The 17,242-nt window shown below is 37.0% G+C and overlaps 1 pseudogene; it reads left to right on the forward strand.

The window, feature by feature from the left end:
* The first annotated feature begins 9,865 nt into the window (after positions 1-9,865).
* Positions 9,866-17,242, forward strand: part of LOC115412054 (ecto-NOX disulfide-thiol exchanger 1-like) — a 61,902-nt pseudogene continuing 54,525 nt past the window's right edge.

Consider the following 17,242-nt stretch of genomic DNA (forward strand, 5'->3'; position numbering starts at 1 on the left):
TGCATGACCCTACTCAGCAGGGGTGCTGCGTTCAATGGCAATAGGATAAAATTGTAATTAATACAAAATAGTGTGAGAGTTGGCAAGTGGAATCACACATTACATACATTAACTCCGTTACACATGAAATGCGCTTCATAAATAAAGTTGAACTGAATTGAATAAGCTCTGAAACAACCTAATTTTCACTACAACACACATGACAATGCAGACAAGACTGTGCATATAAGGAAAAAACTAATTTTAACTGCAGTAAAGGCCTTTAATGGTCTTTTTTGTACTGTATTTGGATGTCATGTCTTCTGATTTAACCATGTTGAATTTGAATTGCAAAGGCTGCCTCTCAGATGGACAGATGGATCAACATGTGACCCCATTGGCTGTTTTCAGAATGACTTAAATCACACTTTAAATATAACAGTAAGTCCAGTGATCTGGCAGTAACACAGACAGTTCTGGCAAAAAAGCAAACGTCCAAATAAAAAAAAAAAAGGGAAAAATATTTGTCCTGTAATATACCTCATTCTGTTTTAGTATCTGAAGAGCCATCAGACTTATGGATGAGCCAAGGTACAGCAGCTCAGTAATAGATCAACCCAGACAAAAAAGTGCATCTGTCCTGAGTTTGGACTCCAACTGTTCTGCAAAGGAAAGACTGTGTCACACTGTTTTGTTTTGTTTTTTCTTTCTCTACATGCCACAGTGTCATAAACAGTACTTTTACAGTGGATTCTATTCTAAATGTTTCTTTTACTTGTGTACTTTAGTGGAGGATAGCTTCTTTTTTTATTATGCTTAACTTACTTTCTCCCAAAACACGTCTACCACATGACTATGGCCTTTAAATCTCCTGAGGACCCTTGGATTCACTGCCGAACCGGTTTTAGTTCATCAACTGCTGTATTGTAATGTTGATGAGCACAGACTTTTGGAGCCGCATATGCTTCAATGACTCATTTTAAACCTTTTTCATGACTCTTTTCAGAAGAAAACCTTACTGGGTGTTAAAATGGATACTGTACTGCAGATGTCTCAGTTCTTGTTTTTTTGTGCGTTTAAATTTCACATTTTGTCATTAAATCACTGACTACATTAACAGCAGACAAGCTGTTATTTGAACAATTTGTGACATTTCCCAGTACAGCTGCATTTTTTATTTTATTTTATTTTATTTTTTTTTTATCTCCCATTGTTTTATGACAGAGCGGTCAAACTCATTTTAGCTCAGGGGCCACATTCAGCCCAATCTAATCTCAACTGGGCCGTAAAATAATAAGTGAAAAAAGCTAAATTACATAATGAAAATGTTTACATCTACAAACTCTCCTTTAAAAAATTTGAAGAACATGAACAACTTGAAATTTCTTAGGAAAAGTGAGTGCAGTTTTAACAATATTCTGCCTCAGTTTATCATTTACATGCGTGCATTGCAAATTACATACCACAGTGGATCAACAAATACACAAAACATTTAGTGACAGGCAGAATATTGGTCAAATTATACATACTTCTCTTAAGATATTTCAGGATGTTGATATTTGTTCAGGTTATCCACAGTTTTGACAAAAGGATCATTTGTAAATGTAAAGATTTTCATGTAATTTTACCATTTTACACTGAAACAGAGAGAAAACTTTGTAGTTGTCATTATTTATAGGTAATTATGTTATTATTTCACTGGTCTTTAGATCATATTGGTCTAAATATGGTATCTAAACTGAAACAATTTTGACACCATTGATTGTTAACATCTTCAATGTAATTTTTGCATCACACAAATTTCGCATTTTTCTCAACTACGCAGTTGACCCTTTGGCGGGCAAGTTTTGTATGATATGCACTATGTCCTGCTATCTTGAAGGGTCAGAGATTATTTCTGAAGCCAAAACACTATAAAGGAGATAGAAAGAAAAAACATATTTTCAAATATCAAAGGCTACATTCAGACAGCAGATCTTAATGCACAATTTGTATTTTTGGGTGAAATTAGATTTTTTTTGTGTGCTTGTTCATATTACACATTAAATGCGACTTCTGTCAGTTTTGAGTATGAACTGAATGCGACCCTGAAGTGACCCGCGTGCGCAAAAGAGGTCCTGATGTAATATGTGACCATGCAGGCACGCACTGTGTTTACGGAAGTAAACATGTTTTTCCCGCTGCTCCTCCTTCTGGGACGCAGAATATGTTGTTTGTATGATGTTGGTCGCATTTCAATGATGTAAAGGTCGGATAAATGCGACCTGGCCGTTCAGACTGTACATCAGATACGTATCGTATTTAGGACCACATATGAAAGTGGCCTGAGTCGGATTTGAAAAAATCGGATTTGTGCTGTTCAAACTGTCTTTAACAGATTGTATACAGGTCATATATGGGCAAAAAAATCGGATTTGGGCAACATTTGCTTGCCGTATAAACATAGCGTAAATGTGGATCTTGCCTACGAACTAACACCAGCACCAGCCCAGATTCAGGAGTGTAGTCTTGGATCAAGTTGTGAAGGTACATTGTTGACATTGTGTCACTGCATTGGTCCTTTTCTTTGTGCTCCTCAGAAAAGCAGAAAGCTGAAATATAAAACACACATAAAACCAACAGTAGGTTTGTCCTGGTAAAAATGGGTATGAAGCACAGCATCCTTGACAGATGAAATCAGTAATAGAAAAAGCTGAAAATGTGTGGCTGGTCAGGGACAAACATATAACCTGTCATGTTTCACAGCAAGAATTTCTGTCCACTGTCCACATGACTCAAACTGGGCTGAAGCTTTACGTTCTTAATGGCCAATTAGTCTGCTAGTAGGGTAAAATACGTTACAGATACACACTGTATATTCTCAAAATAAACTCCTGAATGTGTCTGCGTTGCTGTGGTGTGAAGCAGTGGAGCAGCCTTCTCAGCTTGTCATAAGCCTTTTCTTCATCCACATCCCCCTCCACGTTGTTGGAGACCTAATTCTGCCTGCAGGCTGCGTGTGTGTCTCTCATCTTCTATCTTTGTGAGGACAGTGAAGCGTTTAGTCAGGATATAAGGATTTTCGTCAGGATTGTCAGGATATTTTTGAAAGTGAAGGCATCTTGTCTGGTCTTCTCTTCTTCAGCGGGGGCTGTTCATCCTGGTTTGGATTCAGTAGCTAGGTGGGAATGAAGATGAAGGTAGTTATATGTGCATGTTTAAATGAGGACACGTTAGATGTGTCTTTTTTTTCTTTTTTTTTAGCAGAAAATAAAAATTTCATGCATTATCAAGACGTGATTCCTTTACAATATTCAGAACAACAAACGTGGTACTTGATTGCTTGTATCTTCCTGCCTCCTCGGTGTTGACAATATGCCAGTGAAATAAACAAAGAGAATCTGTTGTGAGCCCTGCGGCTACTGCAAACATGTTTACCCTCAACAAGTTTTGTCCAATCATGACATATATAATTAAGATCTAACATTTCTTCGCTTAAAAAAAAAAAAAAAAAGGAAAGAAAACATTTTGGGTTTTAACAGTGAGTTTCTCTGAGCTACATGACATGGCGTCCAGTCATTAATGAAAACTGGCTGATATGATTGTGTCTCAATTAAAGCGGGATGTGTTGTGGGGCTCCCTTGATTTCCTGGTGTCAGATGTGAATAATGATGATTACTGCAGAGCAGAGAGGGCTGACAGAGACCTTTAGAGAGAGGGAGTGTGACGTGTCCGGCATGCCGAACACTCTGCACCGCTATTACACTTTTACATCAAAGATTATGGAGGAGTCCACTACTCCTGGCACATGAATTTTCAGCAAAAACCTTAGAATACTTTTAAATTTAACTCTCTGATCTCATCTATATTTATATTCATATATTATTCTCTTTATTATTCTCACATATGCCTGCCTGTGTGGCTGCGTGGTTAGCAGGTTCTAAAAGAGATGTATACTCTTATTTTCTTGAATAAATATGCTTTTTATTATATAACAACTGCACTGTTGTGATCACAAGTTTTTATTAGCTTTGTTTGAACACTCTAATAGGTGTTCTGTTGTTCCTTTTGTGAATTATCACCCTGACATAAAAAAAAAAGGATTTTTTTTTGTTAGACAGCTCTACTAGTTGTGGTAAGAATTTCATCCTGTAAGACTATATAGTGTTTTGTGGCATAAATGTCTTTAAGTTTCCTATTAGCTATATAGGCAAATTTCCAATAGCCATCCTGTTAGCATAATGTTGCTACATTAGCTAAGGCTTGGAAATAATTTGTTATTGCATATTCTCAGTCTGTCTGCTAATTAGAGTGCTTATACATTACACTAAGTTGAAATTACTTTTATTGTTATGTCATGTCAACATTTATTAAGTAATCAAAATTACGCAGACATTGAACATAACATTTGTGTTTTCTGTGAGTTAGCAGTAGAATTAGCATTGAGGTAGTTTACTCCATAGCTTAATAGTGGAACCAGTGCCGAGGTAGTGTAATACCACTGATGGTCCACTGATAATGAACTTAAAATACTGAATTGATTATTTTTCCGTAGTCATTGTAGTCTGATTTTTCTTTTTTTTTTTTTTTAACGTGGACCCTCTTTTATAAGTGTGTTATTTAGTTTATTGTGAATTATTGCTCTAGCTTTTAATAAGATGCTACAATGTTTACTGCGTCATGTTTTAATTGACATGTTTGATTGACAGCTTGGGAAGTCAGGACTTCCAGAGCTTCAGTTTATTGAATAAAACATTTTATTGGCTCTAACAAACCAAGACCATGATTGCCAAAATGTCATTCTCAAGGCTTCAGGATAGCCAGATGAACCATGAACTGACCAAGCAACACTCTTTTATATGATCTCACATTTCCATTGTACCGTGGATGGAATGTTTAATATCTGACTTGTGATGTTTGTTTTGTTTCCACTTTTTTTCTTGGCAAATGTTGATTCTGCAGTCACTGGTGTAACATAATAGATCTAGAATAGATTGAGTCTCAAGAGATTCAATCGTCTTATCTCAGGACCAATATGGTAAAAGAATGTGAAATGAGACTAAACCTGAGTCTGTAATCAGTCCAATCATGCTTCCCTTTTTAGCAAACACTAAATATTTCACTAAGAGCCAGAAATAGATATATTAGACACTTAGCAGTCACTATCATTTAACATCACTGTGAGTGGTGACTCTTACATCACCTGGATCATATTTTCACATCTGTGAAATGTGATGCATTGCATTGTGTGGTGTAAATACCAGGTGCTACTTTTGCCCTTCCACTTCTAAGATGTTGAGAGCACTATATATTGGATAGATGTACACATTCAGATCTTATACACTAAATATAGCGTACTGCAATTTGTGGAAAACACAGGGAGGAAGATGATAACCACACTGCAGTGAGTGTGGCTGGAGACTCCATGCATTGAATCTGCATCTGATGTTACAAATACTTAAGAAAGTGATTAAAATGTGAGTTTTAAACTCTAAGTGTTCCACTCGGTGTGCCTAAGATAATCAAACAACATGACTGACTGTGACATTGTGTCTTCAAGCCCAAAACTTCCAGGATATTACACCAACATGCTTTTTCATGTAGGTTAGAAACTAGATAAAGTTCTTAGAAGGACAAAGCTGAGAGAGACATTTATTTAAAATTCACTAACACACCAGTTGTTGAAGTAGCCGCAGTTATCATGTCACTTATCAAGGCTGGTTTCCACACAATCTAATGCTAGTTACTGAAATAGGTCATTGGCAGTGGTGTAGTCCATATACGGCAGTATATGACGTATACCTACTTATTTTTCAGTCAGCATTGGGTATACCCACTTCTAAATTTCCCCGATGTGCACCATTTAGTATTGTTTTTTTTTTTCCAACTTTATTGAAAATATATTGGTATACAAAACAGAGAAATTTTGAACAAACATCAAGATGTCAAAAGGAAAAAGCATCTAAACAAATAAATTAAAATAATGCAAAGACTTAGAAACACAAAGAAAGGTAGACAAACAATAATAAAAACTTAAAATATACAGATCTAAGAAAAATACATAAATAAATAAATAATGAATAAATACATCAGAGAGTAAATTAAGTGCATTTTAAAGAATTCCTTATAAATTGCCAGAGTGTTAGTGCTTTTTTTGTTAAAGATAAATTCCATTGATTTCATATATTTTTCAAATTCAATCAGAAAGACTTTAAAATTTGGGTGTGTTTTGGCATATTTATTTTTGTGTATATGAAATTTTCCAAATAAAATAATCAGATTAACAATAAATTCCAAATTACGAATGTCATTTTCCAAATATGTAAGTACATTTTGAGATGTTATAGCTATATTTACATTACTTTTAGATATGATATACTTTTCAATTTTAGATCAGAAGTTGGAAGAGTGCACACAAAGAAAGAATAAGTGTAAATTAGTTTCAGGATATGAATGACAAAATTTACATATTTCTTCAATGTCAGAAAATCTACATAAAATAGCATTGGAGGGATATACGGTATGTAAAACCTTAAGATGTATTATTCTAGTTTTGTTTGTAATACAGTATTTATATGGTAATGTCATGCTTTTGACCACTCAATGTTAGAGAAAGTCGAGCTCCAGAAGGCTTTGCCTCATGGGGAAATTTTTCTCTTTTCATGCAGTGCTAGCTTCTGTTCATGGTCACATAGGTTTTCATCCACATACTGATTATTAGCTTTCTGCACCATTCAGTAGTATCTGAGCCAGACTGCTAATTTTTATCTCCTAAGATGGTGAAGCCATGACCCGCCCTACTCTGCCTCCTGCTGGCTAGTACTCACTGGCCTCACTGATTAGATTGGTTTACTTTAGGCATGAGGACTGATGAGCCCATCAGAGGCAGAGTAGGGCGGCCTCAGGTGGTCGTGCCACCCCAGTTGATTGACAGGTCACAGCACGTGTCGTTGAAAGATGTGAGGTTATTGGAAATGCAAATGAGAAAAGCAAAATAAACGTCTTTCAAGTGAGTGACACATATTGAGAGAACCTACTTTAATGGAATACATAATTCTGAGGTAAGTTTTGAGATGGTTTCCAAATGAGTCACTGTTTTAAACTACTGGCCATATGACTGCACATTTAGAGAAGAGATTTTGTCGGCAATAGTTAAACTGTGTGAGTAGGCTAACGTTATGAAAGGCAACATTATGAAAGGCTAATGCTATCCTATGTTTGCCCATGTTGAATACGTTTGACATTCAGTAAGACCAGTAATACCTACAAAACACTCTTGATCAAGTCATGATGATTTTATAATAGTGAGCAAATACTACTGACGGATTTTTGGGTAAACTAAATCGAGTAGTTTTACATGTCACTGTTTCTACACAGGACGCTTTTCTGGAAGAAAAAAAAAAAAAGGCAAAAATTGAGAGTATACCCACTTCTCCAGGGACCACTACACCACTGGTCATTGGACATTACAGAGTACAATATTTAGCCCTGGCTGGAGACTGTCTGATTACCTTCATGTCATGAAATACAGAAAGAAACTAGAAGCACTCGGAGAGCGCAGACCCCCGCCAAGGCTGATCAGTGGTCCCCCCCATGGGGCCCCCCCACGCCAAAGAGGTTATGTTTTTGCCAGGGTTTGTTTGTCTGTCTGTCTGTCTGTCCGTTAGTGTGCAACATAACTCAAAAAGTTATGGACAGATTTTGTTGAAATTTTCTGGTCTGCGCCCCCCCGGGGGCCCCCCACCCCCGATCACCACCAAAATTTAATCATTTCTTCCTTATCCCATTTCCAACAAACCCTGAAAATTTCATCAAAATCTGTCCATAACTTTTTGAGTTATGTTGTACACTAACGGACAGACAAACAGACAGACAGACAGACAAACAAACAAACCCTGGCAAAAACATAACCTCCTTGGCAGAGGTAATAAACGTCTTTCAAGTGAGTGACACATATTGAGAGAACCTACTTTAATGGAATACATAATTCTGAGGTAAGTTTTGAGATGGTTTCCAAATGAGTCACTGTTTTAAACTACTGGCCATATGACTGCACATTTAGAGGAGAGATTTTGTCGGCAATAGTTAAACTGTGTGAGTAGGCTAACGTTATGAAAGGCTAACATTATGAAAGGCTAACGTTATCCTATGTTTGCCTCATGTTGAATATGTTTGACATTCAGTAAGACCAGTAATACCTACAAAACACTCTTGATCAAGTCATGATGATTTTATAATAGTGAGCAAATACTACTGACGGATTATTGGGTAAACTAAATCGAGTAGTTTTACATGTCACTGTTTCTAAAAAGGACGCTTTTCTGGAAGAAAAAATTTTTTAAAAAAGGCAAAAATTGAGAGTATACCCACTTCTCCAGGGACCACTACACCACTGGTCATTGGACATTACAGAGTACAATATTTAGCCCTGGCTGGAGACTGTCTGATTACCTTCATGTCCATGAAATACAGAAAGAAATATACATGTGACATAAATAAAACATAAATGTAGTCAAACATAGTTGTGCCTTAATTTGCTTATCATAATTTTATAGTTTTGGATGGAGATGTATGGTTGGTTGCAGATGTTATTATATGTATTATAATCATATAATGGGTAGTTACTGGAAATGAAGCTGAAGCTGATGGGAATATGGTCATTTTTACAGGTATTTGGTAGAACCCCAAAAATAGGATCCTACAAGTTTTCTTCTTTCTTCTTTCTTTTCTTTCTTCTTTCTTTCTCTTTCTTCTTTCTCTCTTTCTTTTCCTCTAGTTCTTTCTTTCTTTCTCTTTCTTTCTTTTTACATCTGTCTCTGTATCTACACATGGCTTAAATGAACTGTGGTGCTGACGTCCTGTTCTCTACCTTTAATGAAAACAGCTGTGTGTTCACATGTTCTTTCTTTCTTTCTTCTTTGTTTTTTCTGTTTCTTAATTCGTTCTGTCTGTCTGTCTTTCTCTTTCTTTCTTTCTTCTTTCTTTCTTTCTTTCTTTCTTTCTTTCTTTTTCTGTCTGTCTGTCTGTCTGTCTGTTGTCTTTCTTTCTTTCTTTCTTTCTTTCTTTCTTTCTTTCTTTCTTTCTACATCTGTCTCTACATGGCTTAAATGAACTGTGGTGCTGACGTCCTGTTCTCTACCTTTAATGAAAACAGCTGTGTGTTCACATGTTCTTTCTTTCTTTCTTTCTTGTTTTTTCTGTCTTTTACTTCGTTCTGTCTGTCTGTCTTTCTTTTCTTTCTTTCTTTCTTTCTTTCTGTCTTTCTTTGTTGTCTGTCTGTCTGTCTGTCTGTCTGTCTGTCGTCTTTCTTTATTTCTTTCTTTCTTTCTTCTTTCTTCTTTTTCTTCTACATCTGTCTCTACATGGCTTAAATGAACTGTGGTGCTGACGTCCTGTTCTCTACCTTTAATGAAAACAGCTGAGTGTGTTCACATTGGCGGACTGGGCCACAATCATCATTGCCGTTACCCTTTGTGACCTCTGACAGTAACTGATATGAATCAATCTGAAGTCTGGCCTGTCAGACAGAACTGAGGGGTTTATTTAGAGTCAATGAGTGCTGTCAGTTTGTTCCTCTGATGTTTTCCACATGGCTTCCACAGCCTGGAGAAATACACCACAGCACAGGGGCGGGGAACTTGTAATGAGTGACTGTAAGATGTCAAATTCACTATCAACACACATAACATTCATGTGTGTCTGTGTGAGTTTATGTGTTTGCTCTAAACTGCTTCTCAGCTGGAAAGTCAGCTGGGATCATAACTTTGCTTAATTACTTTAAGATTTCTTAGGTTTTGCTTCAGCCAGTGACTTATCTGTGCTCTAAAGTAGTTTTCCGGAGTTTTACAGTTTTCCTGTCCTTTTATCTTTGTTTTTTTCTTCAGGTGGACTGTGTTTATCACTGTGACTGGATGAACCCCACTGTTTACTCATCCATCGATTCATCCCTCCATCACTCCATCAGTCGGAGGAAGGATCTGATGAGAGGACTGCAGAGAGAGGAGAGAACAGAAGACCTGCTATGGCTGGCGGTATGTTAAAAATGATAAGAAAACAGAAAAGTGCTCCATTATTCTTCTCTGTTGTTCCCTCTGTTGCACTTCCTTCCACACCTCTGATGCCTGCCTATTGTCTGTCATGTAGTAGCTGATGGTGTAGGAAGTCTGGGTCCTGAGCAGAACCACCTGAGTGTCCCCGTCACTGATCATGGGGCCTGGGCCACGGCCATGAACAACCTGGGCATCATGCCAGTGGGCATCGGTGGGCAGCCATTGGTCTCAGGTACTGTACTCTGCTTGACAGTTTGTAGAATTGATATCTGGGCCATATTTTAGTGGACTGAAGAACCATGACATTTCTTATTACCCCGCCCCCCACGGGGAGGCAAGGAGGATATTTGGTTCAGTTTGTTTGTGTGTTTATTACCTCTGCCAGGAGGTTGTGTGATCACTTTGCTTTGTTTATTTGTTAGCAAGATAACTCAAAAAGTTATGGACGGATTTTCATGAAATTTTCATGAAATGTTGATACTGGCACAAGGAAGAAATGATTAAATTTTAGTGGTAATGGATGGGGTGTGTGTGTGTGTGTGGGGGGGGGGGGGGGGGCAGATCTGCGCTCTCTGAGTGCTTTTCTTGTTTGTTTGATTGTTAACACTCTAGCAGCAAAACTATTGGTTGAAATCATACCAACTTGGGTTTATATATTACCAGTGACCCAGAATAGATGTTATTACATTTTGGGAAAAGCAGGTCAAAGTTAAAATTTTTTATGAATTTTTACCTCCGCCAAGGAGGTTATGTTTTTGCCAGGGTTTGTTTGTTTGTTTGTTTGTTTGTCTGTTTGTCTGTCCGTTAGTGTGCAACATAACTCAAAAAGTTATGGACAGATTTGGATGAAATTTCAGGGTTTGTTGGAAATGGGATAAGGAAGAAATGATTAAATTTTGGTGGTGATCGGGGGTGGGGGGGCCCACGGGGGGGGCACAGACCACAAAATTCATCCAAATCTGTCCATAACTTTTTGAGTTATGTTGCACCTAACAAACAGACAGACAGACAAACAAACAAACAAACCTGGCAAAACATAACTCCTTGGGTGTGGGGGGGCCCACGGGGGGGGCACTGATCAGCCTTGGCGGAGGTCTGCGCTCTGAGTGCTTCTAGGAGGAGGTTAGTTTTTTGCCAGGGTGTTTGTTTGTTTGTTTGTTTGTTTGTTGTCTGTTTGTCTGTCCGTTAGGTGCAACATAATCAAAAAGTCATGGACAGATTTGGATGAAATTTTCAGGGTTTGTTGGAAATGGGATAAGGAAGAAATTATTAAATTTTGGTGGTGATCGGGGGTGGGGGGGCCCACACGGGGGGGGGGCACTGATCAGCCTTGGCGGAGGTCTGCGCTCTCCGAGTGCCTCTAGTTTTACATATTTTTTCCCCTCCCATTTACTTATGATGGGTGAGATTTCACATGTCTATATAAATATCAATTTTGTTTCAATTTACTTCAGACTTGGCACATATATAGAGGCAACTGATATGCTGCCATCAGCACATGCAGAGACATGATGTCATCAGCTGGATCGATGCCAAAATAAGCTACAATACGTGCAAGGGGCGGGGTTTGTTGTGCCTGGCGCCACTTGTTGGTTGTTGAACTACTGATTTAAAGTCAATAGTTTGCAGTTTAACCAACGCTTTTTGGAGCCAGAACTGACAATACAGGGGGCATAAGGGGTTAGAGTTGTCTCCAAGGGGTCGTGGATGAGCTAATGCTAAATGCTAGCTTACAGAACTGGTATTATAGTGATCTTCATCAAGCCATTCTCCACTTTTGTTTGTGCAACCTTTTAACTACAATTACTATTTAGTTGATTTATTAAGTAAATAGTCGGGCAAGAGAGCAGTTATACCAACCTTGTAAATTAAAGTCAAACATGAAAGACTTCTATTGGACCTGAGATCTGATTAATGGAGCAGTAAGATAACATGGATTACCAAAACACTTAGTCAGAGCAGCTATTGAGGCAAATGAACTGAAGTGTAAGGGAACCAGGGCTTTTTAAAACCAACCTCAGCAGCCGTCAGATCAAAGTCCCTGCCCTTTGGTTTGAGCAGCCAGAAATATTCTGGACCACAAATAATAAAATGTGGTAGATTTATTTAGGAAATATCTATCATCAACAGGCAACAGTATAATTTACCTGACGTGCTGCTTGTGTCTGCCTGCATTCATCTATATTCGCTGCCTTTTTGCTCTGTTTTTGGTCTTTACTAGTTGTAGTAAACTTAGAAATTGAATGTGTTCACCTCATACCTTTTGTGCTGCATGTTGATAAGTGGGCAATGGAAAGTGTAAAGGCATTGTAGTTTTGAGCTTTTTCAGTAAAAAAAAAGAAAAGGAAAGGTGCACTGTTGATTTTAGTAAATAGTTGAATTAATTTAACTCATAAGACCTGCTGCTACTTTTGTGGCAGTTCCAAAATATTTTTTCCTCTTTAATTAACTTTTCTTAAGTGATTTATCACCATTTATTATGACATTATCCTCTGTATTTTGAAAATTTTCAGTGAAAATCAAGTATTTTCCTATATTTAACCCAAAGACCCAAACATTTATTGTCAACCAAAAACATCTACTGATCTAAGCTGTTTAATACCTGTACACTAATCCGATCAATCCATGTCAATAATTGGTGTAAATATAGTTTGTCATCTTTTAATAGTCATCAAATATGACCCATTTGGACGTTCAGAGGCTCTGTAGTTACCGTGGAAACACCGTCATCTTCTACAGCATTGATTCACCAGTAAAACCCATGGAGTTGGATCAATGACAGTGGATGGAAACACTGGGTTTATGTTCAGTTAATGAGAGATTTGACTGAAAATGTCACTTTTTCTTCCGTTTTCTCTGTTTTTGATATTATAACCCTCAACTTTAATCTGAGCTTTTATGAACATCTATAAGATCAGTAAATGAAATGTAGGAATATACTTGATTTTCACAAAAACAAAAAAAAAAACAAAAAAAAAAAAACACAACGTACAGAAGATAATATTGCAATAAATGGTGATAAATCACTTAAGAAAGGTAAAATCTAGAGGAAAATTCCTATGGGAACTGACACAAAAGTAACTCCTAGGGCTTTGTGGGCTAATTTACTGATCATGTAGATGTTCTTAAAAGCTCAGATTAAAGTTAACGGCTATTATATCAAAAACAGAGAAAACTGAAGAGAAAGTGACTATTTCAGCAAAATATATATCATTAACTGAACATACACCCAGTGTGTCCATCCACTGTCATTTTGTATCAATGTTGTAGATGATGACGATGTTTCCATGGTAACTACGGAGCCTTTGAATGTCCATTTGAGTCATATCTGATGACCATGAAAAGATGCCAAACTGTATTTTTCACCAATTATTTACATGTAAAGACCCAGAGCTGCTTTTGTGTCAGTTCCCAAAGGAATTTTTCTAGATATTTAACCTTTCTTAAGTGATTTATCACCATTTATTGTAATATTATCTTCTGTATTTTGTGTTTTTCGGTGAAAATCAAGTATTTTTCTACATTTAATTAGCTGATCATTTAGATGTTCATTAAAGCTCAGATTAAAGTTGATGGTTATTATATTAGAAACAGACAAAACTGAAGAATAAGTCAAATCTATCATTAACTGAACATAAACTGAGCGTCTCCATCCGCTGTCATTGGTCCAACTCTACAGGTTTTTATTGGTGAATCAATGTTGTAGAAGATGACGGAGTGCCCATAGTAACTACGGAGCCTCTGAACGTCCAAATAGGTCATATCTGATGACCATGAAAAGACAACAAACTGTATTTTACACCAATTATTGACATGTATTGATAGGATTAGTGGATCAACAGTTATTAAGCATTTTAGATCAGTAGATGGTTTTGCTCTTAGGTGGCTGTTTTTTTTTATATGGGTTAAAGGCAGTACAGTGATCAGTACCGCTCTGAACAGCATGAAGACTGTACTGTGTTTGTAAATGACCTTGAGTATCTACGGCACAGAGAGAACTGCAGCAGAGAGTATAAGAGATGTAGTTGCCAGAGATTTTCCCAGATGATCATACTGTGACACTATTTAAAGAGGGCAGGACTGGAAAACCACTCAACACAATAGAAACTCACACATCTGGATATCATATATTCGCTTCCATTTTAACTCTCATTTCCTGACATTTAATACTGTTTTAACCCCAAAACGGCCCTATAGAGTCTAATGTAAACCCAGAAGTCCTTCAACGTCCACAACTTTTGTGAAATCGGAGCGTTTTATGTGTCCATGAGTAATTGTCAGCAGTGTACAGTATGGCTACGCTCCAAACACACTGGTCTATTTTGTTATTTCGAGTAAAACTACACTAAGCTTCGCGTGTAGCCACTCGATTTCATTTTCTCTTTTTCTGGGCTTAATTTCACCTTGGAATCTATTTGTGAAATTGTTTTTCTGAGACTCAGGGATTTGTCTGAGCTTTGTGGTTGTGGCTCTTTCTACTATATAAAGACTCTGGGGTTTGTCATTGTATAAACGGTACATTGTGAGGGTTTATTAAATGAGTATGTGAGGAGATTTGTTGAGTAGGAGTTTTTTTGTGTGTGTGTTAAGCCCACAATAATTGAATGCATGGATTTAACTGGGAGAGGCTGGGATGAGGAAAGAGGAGAGAAGTGTTGCAAAGAGCGACAGACAGCAGTGTAGCAACCCAATTCCACCAGAGGCCAAATATTAAAATGATGACATGATATTATTTACAGTGCTGATGTGAGCCTGACCTGACTCCACCCCTGGCAACGGCCGCAGACCCTCTCCCTGTTTCAGCTACATGTGGGAACATTTAGATAATGAAAGGCTGAAAAATGAGACAGAAAAAAGGTGAATCTGATATGTGTGTGTTGATGGATCAGTTCACTCAAATCCTAAAAACATATGTTTCCACTTCCCTTTTGCGGATGATTTGTGCGTTTTCTAAGCCTCTGACTGAAAGCCTGAGGGTTAGTTGAAGCGTGTTCGGGATCTTGTTATACAGATTAAAAAGTAGGATTATTTTTAACTTTCACTCATCTACAAACCCCAGAAAATAAAGTTAATTCACCTGAAAAGTAAAGGTTGTAAATATTGTATGTGTTCATTGACCAACCTAATTGTAGTTTGTGAATATAAACAAATTTACATATTGATGCCAACAACTAAAAAACAAACAAAAAATAGGCACATTTACCACTGTGTCATATGGTTTTTCTTTGTTATTAGACTTTTTTTTTTAAACTGAGGACACTAAGTCTATGTTCAGATAGCAGGTCTTAATGCACAATTGTGATTTTTTGGTGAAATCTGATTTTTTTGTGTGATCATTCACGTTACACATTAACCCTATAATGCCAAATGTATCATATTTCATACATGAGTTTTGAAGCCCTCTACATGATCAGTGTGATTTTTTAAAAAAACCTGATGTATACAATTAGATACATACAATACACAGATAATCCACCAGGGGGAAGGAATTCATTCACCAGAGGCCTTTCCAGTGACACTACAAGACTGTCATTATTGAGGAAGGAGGTAGAACTTTGCCAGTTTTGAAAAGGATTTATCAATTTGTTAGATGTTTTTGTTTGTTCAAAAATAATATTTGAGCATTGAGACCCGAAGTACTAAATATGATACAAAATTGAACTCATACATGGAAACAGATACTTGAAAAAAAAATGTTTTTGGTTGTTCAGAGGGACCAATAAAGGCTCCAGTTTCAAAGAAGTGGAATTTTCTGTCAATGATTTAATGGTTCAGGCTTTACAGGGTTAAATGCGACTTCTATCAGTTTGTAGTAGGAACTGAATGCGACCCTGAAGTGACCCGCATGCGCAAAAAGGGGTCCTGACATAATACGTGACCACTCAGGCACACACTGTGTTTACAGAAGTAGATACAGTCATGGAAAAAGAATTATTAGACCACCCCTTGTTTTCCTCAATTTCTTGTCCATTTTAATGCCTGGTACAACTAAAGGTACATTTGTTTGGACAAATATAATGATAACAACAAAAATAGCTCATAAGAGTTTAATTTAAGAGCTGATATCTAGCCATTTTGTATGGTTTTCTTGATAATAACCAAAATCACTTCAGTTCTTACATCAATACCTATGGCATTATACTGACAAAAACAGTGCTTTTAGGCATTCCATGTTTTCTTTTCTGTCTGTTTTAGTCACATGATACACACAGGAGTTAGTACTTGATTGCATAACCATTGTTTTTGATGACTTTTGATGGTTTAATAATTTTTTCCGCGACTGTATGTTTTCCCACCTCTCCTCCTCCTGGGGGGCAGAATTGTGATGTTTGTCGCATTTCAATAACGTAAAGGTCAGATAAATGCGACTTGGCCATTCAGACTGAAGTCGCATTACAACGTATCGGGTACGTATTGGACTGACATATGAAAGTGGCCTTGATCAGATCTGAAAAAATCGGATTTGTGCTGTTCAAACTGTCTTTAACAGATCAGATACAGGTCACATATGCAAAAAAAACTGGATTTGGGCTACATTTTCCTGTAGTCTGAACGTAGTCTAATAGATGCACTTTTGGAGGTGAAGAATGCTGACATACATTCAACACTGGCTGCTCTAGACAGTAATCTGAATCTTTTGACAGTATTTCGGTGTTAAGGTTTATGGTAAAAAGTTGGGGTTCTATTTTGAAGTGACTGACACTTAACTCACAAGTGTTGAGCCTTTACACATCCTTGTAAAGACTAAAGCATCATCCACACTAAAAGGCATATTCTCTCCATCTGTTTAAAAAATAGAGACTCAGTGCTAATTTTGTGACGGTTCCCAAATGATTTGTTCTGTCTATTTAACCTTTCTTATGTGATTTATCACCATTTATTATATTATTCTCTGTATTTTACATTTTTCTCTCTAATTTACGTATGTGTTTTTCTATATTTATGAAGCTTATGAAAATTCAGTAAATTCAAACTTTATTATATTAAAACAGAGAAAACCGAAGAAAAAGTGACTTTTTCAGCAAATATTTCAATAACTGAATGGAAAAACAAGTGTCTCCATTCACTGTCATTGATCCAACTTAGGGATGTAAACAGTTAATCGACTATCAATTAACTGTCGTTAAGAATTTGCTCGATTAAATTATCAAATTATCGGTTAACTGCCCTTTTCCACATCCTGTCCGAAGCTGCCAGTTTGTCTGATCCACTTTAGATTAAATTGGTCTGTGGAA

Source organism: Sphaeramia orbicularis, chromosome 21, assembly GCF_902148855.1.
Source record: "Sphaeramia orbicularis chromosome 21, fSphaOr1.1, whole genome shotgun sequence".
Lineage (NCBI taxonomy): Eukaryota > Metazoa > Chordata > Actinopteri > Kurtiformes > Apogonidae > Sphaeramia > Sphaeramia orbicularis.